Genomic DNA, 14,601 nt, shown 5'->3' with positions numbered 1-14,601 from the left:
GAGGAAGGAGGGGAGAAACAGCAGGGGGTTTTGTGATCTGCCACATCCACACAGCACTGCACAACTCAGAACTCTCTTGCTTAACGAGAAATACAGTCGTCCAGCAGTAAAGGGGGAAAAGATTTTTTTCTCAGAGTGGAAAATTGAGTGTTGGGGTACTTAGTAAAATTTTCAGAAGTTAGGGGGTACTTGCTACTTAAAAGGTTGAGAAACGCTGATCTAGAGGGATGGGGGTGCTGGAGAAAGAGGCCAGAAAAGTACCTGGGGTGAGGTGTGGGGAGAGACACCGGAGCCATACTGGGAGTTAGACTGTTGAGACAATTTAGACTGGGGGAGGGATTCTGGTTTATGATAGAGGGGCTTATGGTTATAATAAATTAAACCCTCCCCCAAAACAGGGCTATTTATGTACTACAAAGTCTGAGTCTATTTGAGTAAGCGAGGGAAACTGAGGCAAGAGGCCATTACCTGGGCTGCCCTGAGGCCATGGGGGCAGGGGTGCATCTGGGAGGAGGCCATGCATTTACACACACACACTGATGCACAAACCCTGCCCACCACACACAAACCCGCCCTAGGCCAGATCTACCCTTCGTGCCCATTCACATGTATCCATGTGGGTTCCACACACCTCCTACGTATGCAGCCCATGCACCCATGGTAACACATCTGCATCCATGTCTCCCACACGTGCGCGATAACGGATTTGCCTATATGCAAATCCTAGCCGCTCGCTAACATGCGTCTCCTGCCCACCCTCACTCAGACATGCTCCACACACGCGCAATCCACAGGTGCATCCTACAGGCCCCAGCTCCTAGAGAAACCCAGCATGTGCAGTCAGAGGAACGGCTAGTGCTTCAGCCTGCACTGGCAGTAACGCCACGCTGGGTGCGCTGAATTTCTTCAATGCACCTACAGCAATGGGAGGGCCTGTGAAACCCTGGCCCAGAGTGGAGGGGAGACTTTTGCAAGCTCTCTATCCCATCTGCTCTTCTGTGCAGGAAGCCGGGAGGGGAGGACGGAAGGGAGCGAGCCAAACGACTTCAGTCCATCTGGTGGCTCCGGATCCAAGCTGCAGACAGGAGAATTAGTCACGGCAGAGGGATGCCAAGGCTGGCTTGCTCACCCAGAGACGACTGGCGAAAGCAACCCAACAGCGTGCAATGTGTCTGAATTTCCAGGTCCCAGCTACCCCCGGCTGGTGGCTAATCCATCCTCCGGAAGTCCTCCTCAGGGAGAGGAATGGCCCTTTCAGAGGTGAGAAAAGAAGCAGGAGGAAGGAAAGGCAGCAGCACTGAGCAAGGGGGAAATGCCCCATACGATAGACCGAAGGAATAACGGTTGTGAACGCCCATAGCTCCTTCCAGCTCCAGCCCTCAGGGCCCTTCACGGTTAAATCTCCCCACCTAACCGGCTGCCTTCTTGCTGGTCTTCCAATTTCTCAGAGAGTAAAGGGACTCTGCTGACGCAGGGCAGCGCCAGGATTGGAGCAAAGGGCTTTGGCTCCCTAGCCTCTGTGTTACCTGCTAGGGAAAATATTCTGCAAGTCCTTCAGCTATTTGTGAGGGGGAAGAGCTTTGTGAGAAAAGCTCAGGACTGGCACTTGGGAGACCTGGGTTCATTCCCCAGTTCTGCAACAGCTTCCCTGTGGGCCTGTCACTTCATTTCTTGAGGCCTCGCTGTTTGCCTCTGTCCAAGTTGAATGATTATCGCGATTTTGCTGGGTGTTGTGAGGCTGAATTCATTAATGTACGGTAAGTGCTCCGAGATGCTTGATGAGTCCAGGGCAGGGTGTCTGCCCTGATATACAAAGCCCTTCTAGAGATTGTCTCTAGTTCCCTGAGATGGCCTGTGCCTTAACCATGCCTTCTTGCTACAGCTCTCCCACTGAAATAATAGTGCACTTGAAAAATCGGGGAGGGTCAGACAGGCAGAAGACAGAATTTACTCAGGAGAGTGGGGCCAAGCCTGTGAAACTCACTGCCACATGAAACAAAAATGAACACTAACCTTACTGCATTGAAAATTAACTGCAAAAGTCATTTATTTGGGTCCCTGTGATGGGGAGTCTCCCCCACACAGAAGGAAGAGCAGGTTACATTAGGTTAATTAATCTGATATGCTGCACCTGACAGGCTGATTGCTGGTGGAGCTCAGCTGAGAAGGAACAGGCGGGGCTGGTAGAAATCCAGGAGGTTGGCAGCACAAAGGGGTGGCTGAGGAGGGCGTGTGAGCTGGTGCACCTAGAGAAGGGACAGACCAGGAGCTGTAGGAAGGAGTCCAGGGAAATAGCAAGAGGGTCTTGGAATAAGCAGACTACAATGGCTAGAGGTCCTTGGACTGGAACCTGGAGTTGAGGGTAGGCCTGGGTTTCCTTACCAGCTGTTGGGGAAGTGGCACCTTCAGTGCAGTGGATTTGAAGATTGCCTGGGGTGGTTTGTCCTGTGGGATTTGGCTACCCTGCCATGACCTGCCAAGTGACAGGTGAGAGGAGCTAAGGACTGGTGGTGCCCTAACAGTGAGCACACTCCATTTCCAAAAATGAGCACTTCACGTGCACCCACAAAACCACCTCAGCCAATGTTTTACTCCCTGTTGTTGGGCTGGAAGGGTGCTATTTTCTTAAATGCCTGAGAAGCACTGGGGTGTCGTGGTGATGGGCACTAATGTAGGATCCCAGCTAGATAGCAGAGCTGGCTGAAGTGTTTTTGTTGCTGCTTTGGGGAGGGGGTGATTAAAAAGTGACCTTTTTCAGAGAAAATGGAAACTTTGGTAGGGGAGGGGTATATTGTGATAACCCCCAAAATGTAGAATTTAGAAATTGCTCAGGGAGGGGGAATTCTTTCCCTTGCCAGTTCTACTTCATGGATAGAAGTAGCAAGTTTTATTGTGTAGTGTAAATATTGAGGCTAAATGGGTGGTAGGGCAGAATGTCCTTATGTTGCCATTAAGGTATTGCATTGTAAATACTGCTGAGGAACGTGATGCAGAGTAACTGATCTGGTTTGTCCAGAAACCCAGTGGGTAAATGGACATGACCAGTGAAAGCAGCCACATCCAGAATGGTGCAAAGCGGTTAAAAGGGGACTGAAAGCAGGAAATGGACTGAAAGGCAAATCATGAGGCACAGTCGCTCACGTGGATTAGAACTGGCAGTGCCTAGGGCTTGGAAACATTGATTTTTAGCTGTGGTGTGATGGGGGGAAGATGTTATGGCGCTTCCTACCTGCTGTTAAATGTGGGAGTCAGGAAGCGCTGCCAGGCCCTTGAACTCTTTCGTGGATATGCAAGGCATGGTCTGGGTATAATGAAAGAATAAGCTGCCACTTATTCCCTATCCACTATGGTAAAAATGCCAGGGTGGTAGCAGGCAGGTTGATTCAGAAGCTGCCAGGACTGCGTTCGGGGTGAGCTTTAGATCACATATGCCCTGCCTTTCCAGTCATTGTTCTCAAGCTGGGTGTCATGAAGAGGTGGCGGGATGGGGATCACTCTGCCATTCCGGGTGCTGACATGTGACTTGATAGCAGGCGGGCCTGAGGGGGCGTGTATTGGTGTGGAAATGCTGGGAGCCACAGCTGTATGGCAGTGGGGCCCCCATGAGCAATCAGAGGCTGACCACGAAAGCTCATGTCAGTCCTCCTAAGCGAGGGCTTGAAGGGGAGACAGCCTTGTTCAAAATGAAATGGACTCAAGCAGATGCAGGGACAGGGGCTTGGAGGGTATTAGACCCCTTTGGGGCAGAGTGGGGTAAAGGAGTAACCTAGTGTCAAGGGACACTGACATCTGCATTCAAATCTTGACAGGTGGCGAGTGAATTCTGCGTGGTCCTTGTGATGTAGCCCCACTGGGATGGGGGCACTTGTCCCCAGGGAACTAGGCTGGGAAGTCACTGTAACATCCAGAATTCACAGCATAAATTGATTTTCTTCCCAGGCTGTCTGACAAAGAAGGGACCAGATCCTGCAAGGGCCTGAGGGGATTCAGTGAGTATTGAGGGTACTCAGCACCTTCCAGGAGATGCCCAGCTCCTGGCAGGGTTAGGCCATATGTATACAATCACTCTCTTCATCACTGAAATGCAGCCACCTCTGGGGTAGGTCCCAGCAACACTAAATGGTTTGAATCAGGTGGTGGAAAAGAATCACAAGGGAAACTTTAAATGGCCAGAATGCGTTTACTTTGTTTCAAATTAGGTCAACCATGAGGGGTCTGTGTGTGGGCACAAGGGCTGTCGCTGTGTGTGATAGCAGGCGGGATCTGGGCCTTGGTGAGTGTGTGTGTATACTTCCTCCTGGCCAGAGAAGGCGAGTTGGGCACATCGCTTCAATGGCTAGAACAAAGACGAGCAGTGGGTGGGGGAAATGGCCTGGAAAGGTGAAGGGGGCTGACTAGTTGAGGAGGGAAACCAGAGCCAACAGACCTCAGTTCAGGCTGAAAGCTTAGCATGAGCTCCCCACTGAACTGAGTGTAGAAGATGTGCTTATCTGAGGAGATGCTCCTGATTTTGGTACCTGCCCCCCTCAGCCAGAAGTCTCCTCTCATCTAACTGGGGTCTAGCCAGGCCCCGCCATCCCACGTGGCCATTGCACTTGGGAAATCAAACATCTCTTGTAAGAAGGTTTTAAATGACCTTTCCCCTGTGTTGATATATTTTGGGTGCCTGACTTCATCCTGTCCTTTCTGCCCCCATTCATTTTTTAAGGGGGTCTGTGACCCCACCCTCCAGCTCCATGCTATGGCTGCAATTTGACCCAGGTGCAATGACAACTGGGCCTGGGGGAACATCAGCATTGGAGTTCTGAGAGTCTTGAACATTTCCCCAGGTGAGAGCCTGGCAACCTGCAGCCTTTCCCCTGTAATGCAATAAGCTGCAGGGAAGTCCTGGCTCTGAAGGCTGGAAGATATCCTTCTTCAGCAACATCAGTCCTATGGGTAGAACTGGCAGAGAGCGGTTTACTGTCTGGAGCAAACGAGGCTTCAAGTCAGCTACTTCATTGCTGTCTTGCAAACCTCAGGAGCTGGGCCTCTTCTCTGTGCCAGAAATAATGCACACACTCAAGGCTTATACTCCTGGCTTCCCAAAAAGGGATGAGCTTCATCCTGTCCTGTTCTCCTCTGGCTTCCACCTCTTGGAGGAATCTGCTGGGAAGTTCCTCCAGTTCCCAGAGAAGCCTTGAGTCACATCAGCACCTGGGATAGTTCCTCAATGAGGCAGGCTGATGCTCACCAACACTAAGACAGCTTCCTTGGTTTAGGTCCACACACTTCCAGGCCATGCTTTAAGGTTCCCATGCTGTCATGCTAGCTTTCCCTGTGGTTCCATAATGCATCCTCTACAACCAGAGACATGGTCATATTCCCCGGTCCTATGAGTCAGCAGTGTGCCTTTGTTGCCAAGAAGGCTAATAGCATATTGGGCTGCATTAGTAGGAGCATTGCCAGCAGATCGCGGGAAGTGATTATTCCCCTCTATTCAGCACTGGTGAGGCCACATTTGGAGTATTGTGTCCAGTTTTGGGCCCCCCACCACAAAAAAGATGTGGACAAGTTGGAGAGAGTCCAGCGGAGGGCAACAAAAATGATTAGGGGGCTGAAGCACAAAACTTCTGAGGAGAGGCTGAGGGAACTAGGCTTGTTTAGTCTGCAGAAGAGAAGAATGAGGGGGGATTTGATAGCAGCCTTTAACTACCTGAAAGGGGGTTCCAGGGAGGATGGGGCTAGGCTGTTCTCGGTGGTGGCAGATGACAGAACAAGGAGCAATGGTCTCAAGTTACAGTGGGGGAGGTCTAAGTTGGATATTAGGAAAAAGTTATTCACCAGGAGGGTGGTGAAGCACTGGAATGGGTTACCTAGGGAGGTGGTGGAATCTCCATCCTCAGAGGTTTTAAGGCCCAGCTTGACAAAGCCCTGGCTGGGATGATTTAGCTGAGGTTAGTTCTGTTTTGAGCAGGGGGTTGGACTAGGTGACCTCCTGAGGTCCCTTCCAACCTTCATCTTCTATGATGCCATGGTAAGTTTAGTCCCACGAGCACGAGTGGATCTTGCAATGTATAGGAGCAAAACCAAGAAGATCTCTATGTGGGGATTCCTGGGGGGAAGTCTCCTGCACAAGCCCAGGGAGGCATCTGAGACACAACATCGAATGTCACCAGGGCCTCAGAGGGGGGTGAATGGATACCAAATAAACCATGTTTTCTGGAGTATAAACAGCACCTTGGGGGCTATGTGCACTGCCTCCTGCAGGGCCTCATGGGGATGTTGCCCAGCGACCTAGCAATGAGAGATGGTAAAGCCCTGCTGCGTCAGCGCTCCTGTCTGTGACGGCAGACTGGAGACTTTATGCAAATCACTTAATGCTCTGATTTGAATGTGTATGAATATGCATTAGGTGTCTGGCTTTCTTCCAAATGATCTCCCCACCCTCACTTTCAGAGACTTTTTTTTCCAGAGACCAAACTCTCACATCTTCCTTGTCTGCCCTTTGCTCATACACTAGTTACTCTCATGTTCCCTGCTGAGCTCCAGGCTGCACTGTAGCTAGCCCTGGATCCAGGACACTCTCCTTTCAGTGGTTTATGGCTCCTGGAACCAACCCCTGGACTGCCCCAAAAAAGCTTATTTTGGCCCCTGGGATCTGCTGCCTGCCTGACTAGGGAGGGGCAGGGAGGAAACAACTCACTTCCAGTGCCGTTTAATTTGAGTATGCAATGAACCAGGCAAGGCAATGAAATACACAATGGGACTGAAACAGAGCCACAGGAGCTGTATACAAATGGGAAACTGGCCCCTAGGGAACATCTGGGATCCCCCCACGTAGTTTTTCTACCAGAGCTAACCCAAGCTACTTGCCAATCCACTTGGACTTGTATCTTAGCTATTTGTGTGTCTGGCCCTCTAGATCTGCCTCTGCTTGCCACAAGCCCTCTGTGGCAGCAGGCTCATTTTATAAATAAGGCTGGTCTTGTGGGTCAGATGGTAACCAGGGCTTGGTTCGGTTGTGGTGATGACGTGCGGGTCTGCTCTGAGTGTATTGTGTTTGTACGACTTCTTTCAAGCACTTGTCTGCCGTGCAAATACAAGCGTGTCTTTTCTGGTTATGTCATGCCTGCTTCCCAAACGCTGTCCAGTGAGAGAGACCAATGAGCATGGGGCTTGTGCTGACTGGCTTTGGGGGTGTATGTAACATCTGTATATCCATGCAGCTGATGTGGTGCATTGGCCGCTGCTTGGTTTCAGAGATGATGCCTCATGGCTGTTCACAAATTACTTTCCATGGGAAATCAAAGGACGCCTGAGGACGGATCTTTGGATGAAGGGAGTTGCATGTTTAGATGCATGCAGTTTGCTGGCTCTTTTCCTGACAAACAGCAGGTTGGATGAGTAAAGGAAAGGTGTCTTTCAAATTCCATTTCTAGTTGAGCTCCTGGATTGCAATTCCCACCCAGCACACCAGTTGCTTGTGAAAACAAAGGTCTCCCAGACTCTGAAATAACACCTAGTGTGTTACTCACAATTCCTTCCCGTGGGGGAAGGGGAGGAAGCCATGTGGCCTTGGAGATAATGGACTGAGTTTTGGCTTTAGACATGAGACATTCTAGGCAGTGGTTGTGACAGTTACTGCATTGCTGCAGTTCTGAGATAATTGTTCACATCTAACTGACACACCCCCTTGCCAGGAGAGGGGGAAAAATGGCTGACCAGCTGACCGGTAGTAAGCTTTTAAGCCTGCCTTAAGGTGACAATATGTGTGTGTGGGGGGCGAACCTTGTCTTTCAAAATCCATTTAATCTAATAATCTGAGGCAAAAAACACACTAAGTGATGCATGGTGTCACTACAGGGCAGCGTTAAGTCTATTAAGGAGTCCTAACTTCACTTCCAGTAGAAGTGGTTGGGATGAAACACTTTCTTCAGAAAATGCAGATTATTCAAAATCAAAACAGTTCACAGGAATGGGTCAGTTTTGTTAGCACTCTTGATTTGACCATTTTTGGGGGGCAGGGGAGTTTAGCTGTGTTTGTTTAAATTATCCTGGTTTAGCACTTTTAAAACCAAGCAAATGAAACTTGAAATTTCAAATTTTGAAATTACAAGTTTCTAGTTATTTTTAAATAAATCCCTTTCTCCCCTCCCCCCCCCCCCCACATGTCAAAATAAAGCCAAAACCTATCAAAATTATCAACAATTGTTTCAATTGACCTAATTTGATTTAGTCGGGGTTGGCCCTGCTTTGAGCGAGGGTTGGACTAGATGACCTCCTGAGGTCCCTTCCAAGCCTAATCTTCTATGATCCCCATCCAAATTTATTGTTGGTTTATCAATTTGCAAAAATTTGAGATTGACTTTAACCCTAGCCCTAACTTTAATTTCCAGACCATATCATGCTTGGATTCCTTTTAAGAATAACTTTAATTCTGACACTGATTTTCTGCTGGCCAGACTCCCTGTTGGACCTACCCAGAAGTATCTGTCTCCTCTTCATGGGAAGGCTGAGAACCTGCATGTGTGCAGAAGGCTGAGCAGTGCCTTAGAACGGGATTCTGGGTACAGACTCAAGATTCTGATCCCACCGCTGGCACTGAGTTAGCTAGGGCATATCACTTAATGTCTGTCTCGGATGGAGGGAGACATGGGGGCATGTGACTAACTCCCCCCCACACAAACCTCACAGGGCCACCCAGCACAAATAAGTAACTTTTTTTCCCTTCCCCCACACCTAAACATGTGCATTCCCCGTTTCCACCAGCAGCAGTCCCTAATAAAGCAGGTAGCTCAAGAAATAAAGGGGCATGTTCTTCTAGCCTGGATTTTGGGCTCAATCCCTGCCACAGACTCATCCAACCATGAGAAGAATCCTACTAAATATGCTTTGATTTGATTCTCTTCTTTGTCGCTATTCTCTAGTGACCTTTCAAAGCTCTAACCGGTTAACACTGAGAAGCAAGAACTTTACCACTACAAGCTGACTGTCCTTTATCTTTCCTCTGCCCCCTCTCTCATACAGTCCATTTAACTTTATATTGACTTGAGGCAAAAATTTGTAAGTGCCCCAGTTTCATCCCACTAAGACATACCATCTCCAAATACAGGTGCCTTTGAAAAGAAATTCACCTAAAAACCTATACCAGTCAGCTCTCTAAGCGTCAGCTGATGTAAATTGGCATGGCTCCTTTGCAATCCATTAAGGTCTGATGACTTGCACCGGCTTTGAATCTGGGCCATAGGTCTCTTGATTTCAAAGGGCAATGAGCTTCACAAGCTCAATCCAGAAAAGAAATTATATCGTAAAAATTGTAGGTTTCAGTCCAGCAACCTATTTACACAAATAGCTTTAAGCACATGAGTAGTTCAGTTGCAGTCAATAGGATTTACTGCACCTGAGCTTAAAGTGAAGCACATACATATCCTGCATCTTGTTAGGGGTGAGACTCACTAAATGACCCTTGCAGTTCCTTCTCACCCTCTGGTTCTATGATTCGGTCTATGTGCAGCAGAGCCATAATGCTGGTTCCAGTTAGTTGGTTTTCCTCACTCTACTGCAAACATCACAGGGAGGCATGAACACTGAAAAGGAACCTCTTTTTAAAAAAAGAATTGCCGAAGAAGGAAAACTTTGTTTTATTGAGGGCTTGGCTAAAGAGGACAATATCTGAAAACAAATCTTTCCACCTTTTATGAACCAGTGCTTTGAACTACATATCCTAAGCCTGTCACCCAAATAGTTGTAATAGGTCTCATTTCCCCCTCCTTCCCCCCAAATATCTCTAGCTCTGGTGCAAGCATCAGGTTCTTGCAGCTATTTCTCTGTACTGGGAAATGCAGGCTCCACGACAGCCAGATCTGAATGACTGATGTCTCATGCCACGTGGATGTATAAAGAGAGAATTCAAGATAGTTGGATTAATAAGTGGCTCAAGCCTGAAAGAACACCAATGAATTGTATTTTTTTTTTTTTTTTGTAATACAAACTGTGTTAAATAAGAGGTTGAACATTGTAAGAGGCAAATGTTAGCAATACCCAAGAGTGAAAGGAGGAACTCTGAAATGCTTTTTTAGCTAAGTATAGGAACATGGTGAAAGCAATGTAATTTTTAAAATCTAGTTCAACTTCCCCACTAAACCTGGCCTAAGAAGCATCAGTGAGACATTGGTGCCATCGACTGGATCCTGCCGGGAATGCAGTTTAGGAGTTGAGTTGAAGCTGGTCACCTGATGACCGGATAAAACTGTTGCAGCAGAATTCCCAGCATATGCCCACCCCTCGCACCCCCACCCACTTGGTGCCAACAGTAAAACCGTGACCTGACCTTATTAGGCTACATCTGTTGTTTACAGCATTTAGTTGTTATGCTGCTACCCCCCCCATAAGAAAATCGCCTACGCACCCCAGTGCCTATGTTGTTCTCAGATAGCTTTGTTGCCCACCGATAACGGGCTATGTATCCTGTGCCATTACAGCTCTACCCAAGGCCACAGGCCTCGTCATAGTCTGGCACGTACTAATGTATATCCCTCCCCCAAACCAGAGCTACCAGACTTGTGCTGCATTCCCTAGTATAAAAAGGGGTACGCCCCATGCCCAAATTGAGAAAGTGTTCGCCAGCCTGATCACCTGGACCGCCCCGCTTCTCCCGTTCCCGTACTCTGAACGCGAATTGTGAAAGCCGGCCCATACCGAATGATATGCTATGACTCCTTCTCTGTTCCTAGTGGTGAGATATAAAAAGTAACTGCTTTGCCTGTTTCTCTGCCTGCTTTATATGATAATCATTTAAGCTACGTATTAAGTATTACAGCATGTACCCCATATTCCTTAATAAAATTTTGTTGTATTATCCAACTGACTGATTATTGACTCTGGGGGATCCATAACCTGTCGCGACAAAAACCACCAGACCAGCTGGAATAGCAGCAGTTGCCTCTTGGACACAGCTCTGAAAAGCCCAAGGAGCTCCCAGAATGATGCTTTCCAGAATGTTGCCTGGCCAGCATCATCAAGTTTAGGTGGTGTGATCCAATATAAGGTTAAAGGAGGCAGTGTGGCCTAGCAGATAGAGCCCTGGACACTCATGACCTTTTAATTCTATCTTGTCCCTCCTCTGCTGGGTGTCCTTGGGCAAATCACTCCCCTGCTCTGTGCCTCATTTTCCCCACTGGTGAAACACTCACCACCTTTTTAAGGCAGAGATGAAGAGAACCAGATAAGTTCATTATTAGCCAGCTTGGCCCAATTCTCTTGATTCCCTGATGAGGCCTCAACCTTGCCACCCCCAGGCAGTTCAGTGGCTGAGGGGAGTGGCTGGCTCAGCTCTGTTTTGTAGGTGAACTAACTTAGTTTCCTTGTTTTTCCTCTGATGATCTGGAGATAGAAGTGCTCTGGGCCAGCTCTCAAGGGGAGAGGCAGCTCAGCAAGCACTTTCCCCCCCACCCCTCGTGCCTGCCTCAGCTCTACCAGCGGTCACCTGGGGCAAACACCAGTCCCTGGCGGGAGACCTGGACTGCCACAGGAAGGCAGATAGGGAGACAGGTAGGAGGTGGTCACAATACTTAAGGAGCATGTATTTCCTTTCTTCAGACCCCACGCCCAGATCTTGGCTCAAGAGTTTTAAGCTGTTCTGGTGGCACAAAGGGCACAAATGGGCCTGAAGAGGGCAGCTGGAGCTTCCTCTGGTGCACAGGATTCCCTGGCCTATCCCGCCCCATCTCACAGAAGGGCACAACTAGAACACGTTGCAGCCTATTCGGGACCCGCTAGAGGACACTTGGTAGCAAGCAGTGGGGTTGTAGCTGTGTTGGTCCCACAGTAGACAGTCAAGGAGGATGGGGTAATAAGATAGTCCCCACCCACCTGATCAGTTTGTAGCAGAGCATTGCTGAACTCACTCAAGAACTGCTAAGCTATAAACTAGACCTCTCTATCTTTGGGTGAGCCTTGTCTGGAGAAGTGGGCTGAGTTTGACACCCCTCTCCCACTCTCTGTAGAGAGTCCAATTCCAGTTTTAAAGCAGGGGCCAGCATTCCAAAGTTAGAGCCATCTATTGCACTCGGTCCACGACCCCGTTCCCACGACTGATAGGAGGGTGGCCTTGATGCAGCAACTCAACTTCTGGTTAGCGAAGTTAGTTGCACGTAGCATCCTGCAGCGGGCACAGAAGCAGGACACAGGCTCAGAGGTATTTTTGCCCTCTGTGCATGCACACTTGCTGGAGTTGTGTGTACAAAGCAGGTACACAGCTGCGCACCTAAATTATTGGGAAATTTGCCCTTGAAAGTGTCTTGAGTTGAGTCACCAGCCCCCCACAGGAGAGAAACAGGACTCATCCCGTACACCTCTGGGCAATGTCACGCTGGGCTAGCAGTGCATGCGGCAGGGTTTCTTCACAACCCCAAAGTGAAGAGACTTTTTTTAAATGCAAGTTTTGAGCATGCCACTCTATTGTCTGTGCTGGATAAACACATCCTAGCTGTAGCCTGGGGCACAGGCAGTCACAAGCTCTATACCTAAGACAGGTGTGGGTTGTGCAACATAAACACATCTTCCAGCTCAGCTGACAGTTCTGAGATGCTTGCAGCAATCACCTCTCTGGCAAACAGCAAAACCAAGCCTCGTGTGCCAGCTAGGCCTTGCCTTTCTGGCCAGGGCGTAGACTATGGGGGTTGGCACAATTGTTAAATGTGCTGTGAGGTTGCAAACTCCGTGTCTTTCACTTGGTGAAAATACCTCCATCACAACTGGCAGTCTTTCCAGGGGAAAGGAGAAGGCAGAGCGCTCCTTGAGGCAAAGGGTACAGTTCTGGTACTGTGGGCTGGAGGTCCCAGCTGAATCGCTGGATCCTGCAGTAAGCGGTGAAAGGTTCAGTGCCATGGCCTGTGCCATTTTTAGGATAATTCGTTATGCTTAATTGACACAGTCCTAGCCCAGGTCAATATAAGGCCAATGTCCAGCAACTTGGAGGCTGAGTTAAGATGGCGAAGGTCACTGGTTTCGATCTCAAAGATGCTATGGCAGCCAAAGTGGAAGTTAGATGCCCTTTTCCCCACAGCTAAGAGGATCTTCGTGATCAATTCCTAAACTTCTTTCCGTGATAAACAAAAGGATGAGTTGCTGGTGTAGGGGCATGACGGGGGTAGGGAAGGTTGTGGACTCTGTTCCTGGCATGCACATTCACTGGTTGTGAAAGGCGTCTTCCCTGATGTGAAATGGATCGTTTTCAAAATGCCTGAAGAGATGTATGCTGCAGGGGACTGGCGGGGGGGGGTTGGTTGGTTGGTTGGTTGGTATAGCTCCTGCTCCTGCTTCTGATGCTGGTGGTCTGGGGGTCAAAGCCCCATGTGTTCATGGCAGGGCTATGAAAACCACAGTACCTTTCTTGTTTGCAAGAAACAGCTGGCACAGTAATTGTCACAAGCTTCCACTTTCCCATGGTTGCGCTCACAATTAGGGTATCAAAGTTGACCAATGTTCCAATGACATCATAAACACTGATGGGGAAAGGTAACAAGTCCAACTCTGCCTGTTATATAAAACTCTGTAGAACAGATTGAACCAAAACGGGCTTTGCCACACAACTCAAGGACTGTGTTGCAATCACACCTGGTAAACAAAGTGTGGGAGTGGAAGTTGACTGACCAAATGCAGCATGTCAGCAGTTAGGACTCTTATTTCATCACCCCTTTATTGGGGCCCTTTAAAAGAGGCTTTAGGGGGCAGATCAACCAACAAAGGGATGCCCAGAGGAGGGGGAAGGCTACTAGGCTTCCATTCCAGGGATCTCATCCTTTGCCCAGGGATCCTGAGTCATTGCATCAGTATGAAGCCCAGAATACAGGGAGGTTGCTGGGCCATTGCTGCCAAGAGTGGCGACTCCTGCTGGAGACACAAGACCCTGCTCCCTCTTTCCTCCTATCCTTTGTTTTCCATGTCATCCTAAGGTCACCTGTACCATGTGGCATCAGCACACCTCATCCAGCATTGCCCAGCCTGAGACCAGTAGAGAGGGACCAGACCAGTGAGCTGACATCCCAGGGAAGATGAGTCATGGTAACTGCTGTCATGGCTGACATGTCAGCTGGACCATTTGTCTGTAGCAGACCTGCAGCCTGATACTGAGAACATCCCCCACTTTTATTACCCAGTCTCTCCCCTTGTGCTGATCTGTCTGAGTAGGAAAGGTGACAATTCTTAACATCTTGCAACTGAGCAATAAAACAACCCCCTCCCTTCATTTCTCCTTCCCCCTCCCCCCCAGCCCAAGAGGGATGTCTGATGAAATATAAGTGGGATTTTCTCTTTTTAAGAGGTTGTGGCTACCAAATTCCAACTTTGTTTTACATAATCACTAAATGATAATGTGCTTTATGACTTGTTTTAACTCCTTTTCTCTTGCATGTCCCTGTTGAGTCTCCAAAATTTAGCGTTTTGTTTTTGTTTGCCATGGAACTATGCAGGCTGAAGTCGCTATTTTCCAAACCCTGCCTCCTTGTTTGAAACTATTTAATGGTGGAAAATTTCAGGCTCACATTAACACCTTTGACTCTTTGGGCCCATATGTTGCATGGAAATTAATACAACACAGTTCCAGGGCAAACAAGAGGG

The 14,601-nt window shown here is 48.7% G+C and overlaps 1 long non-coding RNA gene across 2 annotated transcripts; it reads left to right on the top strand.

The window, feature by feature from the left end:
* Window positions 1-2,255: 2,255 nt before the first annotated feature.
* Window positions 2,256-11,770, top strand: LOC137144743 (uncharacterized). Of its 2 annotated transcripts, none has more exons than XR_010917474.1 (3): window positions 2,256-2,362; window positions 3,940-3,989; window positions 11,581-11,770. It is a non-coding gene; the product is annotated as an uncharacterized lncRNA (long non-coding RNA). The 2 variants fall into 2 exon arrangements; XR_010917475.1 differs by lacking the exon at window positions 11,581-11,770 and adding an exon at window positions 8,445-8,610.
* Window positions 11,771-14,601: the final 2,831 nt, after the last annotated feature.

This window comes from Emydura macquarii, unplaced genomic scaffold (genome assembly GCF_026122565.2).
Source record: "Emydura macquarii macquarii isolate MOO-44397 ecotype Brisbane River unplaced genomic scaffold, CSIRO-AGI_Emac_v2 contig_3477, whole genome shotgun sequence".
In the NCBI taxonomy this organism is placed as follows: Eukaryota; Metazoa; Chordata; order Testudines; family Chelidae; genus Emydura; species Emydura macquarii.
This window is presented reverse-complemented; position numbering and strand designations above follow the sequence as displayed.